Raw genomic sequence first — 1,511 nt, 5'->3', positions numbered from 1 at the left:
GGGTTGGGGGTTATGGCGGGGGCCAGGGGGACAGGAGTGGTCGGGCTGACAGAGACTCCGCGAGATGTCGGGCTGTCAAAAGGGTGAAAAAGCGCGATCACGGCACCAGGGCGGATTAAGACGGGTTCGAGAGTTTCGTTAACAACAAATAATCTGGTGGTGCTTCTCGCGGGAGTGTGGGAGATCAACTCTCCTGTCAGGCCATACTTACCTAAGGACGCGAGGGCCGGATTAACATAACCAGAACCACGTGTTGACTCGGCGCGTTTACCTACAATTTTGCCGGGGACCAGATGAACGGAGCGCGGGGGCACGAGGTACGAATTACGGGTAACCACGCGACGGACAGCGCCTGCTGCCCTACGGGAGACCGGAATGGAGACTACGCCCTGTGGCCCCCAGAGTGTCATCTCACGATTGCGCAGCGAGAGTTCGGCCCCGTGAGCCAGAAGAAAATCTGTCCCTACTAAAATGGGCGTGGTCGTGTTCCGGCAGACGACAAAACTGGCTGGGAACACGTGGTTATGCCAGGTGAGTGGAAGACAGATGCAGCCCAAAATGTCCAAGGCGCCCCCTGCAACGGTGGACAACGCAGGGCCCACGTAAGGGTTGAGAGTTGGCGGGGGGGGGGCAGGACTGACAAGTTTCTTAAGTATGTCTTCCGTGATTAGAGAAACGTCGGCGCCGGAGTCAATAAGAACCTCCCTTGAGGTCTTTAGCTGACGACTCTTCGCCCAAAAGCTGGAGCCCAGTGACACACCTGCTATCATCTATAGTTAGGGCTTTCAACCGCCCCCCAAAACCAGAGATTACATCTATTTAATATTTATGTTATTGTTATATTGTAATGTTGTTGGAGAAGCAAATTTTTTCCTTTCGTTTGAGGTACCAAGTATGTGTTTCGGTGAAGTGAATTACCCCCTTGTTTTTCCTTTTTTGTCACGTCCAAATTTGGAACGGGAAACCTCTGCCACCCCACCGGTCGGTTCTATGTGAGCCTAGGGGTCTCATCTAGTTCGCTTACCACGGGGGAGTGCGGGCGACTAGCACTCTTCCCGTCGGGGCCACTACTCTTTCAACAACTTGAGCATAGGGTAAGTTTCCCGTCTCCTGGGCGTTACCGCAGCATCATGCTGCCAGTCTCTTTCACTTGGGGCCCCCATAACTCACCAATTCCATCGACGGACCTCCGTACAAATGTACTACGATCGGAAAAGTTTCACCTTCTCATTTTATTTTAATGTATATTTTTTTGTGTAAGATTCGGGAATTTTCCCCCCTTTTTGATGATATCAGGTATCCTCTGAATGAGCTAGGCAGACTCGTAGCTCGTTTTAAGGCCAACTTCCCAGGGAGTTAGGTAGTGGGGTTGCCGCGTTCTTCTCCTCGTTGGGTCCCGTTGTCCCTTCCGAACGTTGGGCGCTCCTAGTCCCCTCCCCGTCCTGCAGTCATGGAACCCCCGCAAAACCAATAGGGGCTGCACGAGCAACCTCCATGGAGGTAGCTCTGCA

The sequence above is a fragment of the Branchiostoma belcheri genome, unplaced genomic scaffold (assembly GCF_001625305.1).
Source record: "Branchiostoma belcheri isolate BF01 breed outbred unplaced genomic scaffold, Haploidv18h27 scaffold132, whole genome shotgun sequence".
In the NCBI taxonomy this organism is placed as follows: Eukaryota; Metazoa; Chordata; class Leptocardii; order Amphioxiformes; family Branchiostomatidae; genus Branchiostoma; species Branchiostoma belcheri.
This window is presented reverse-complemented; position numbering follows the sequence as displayed.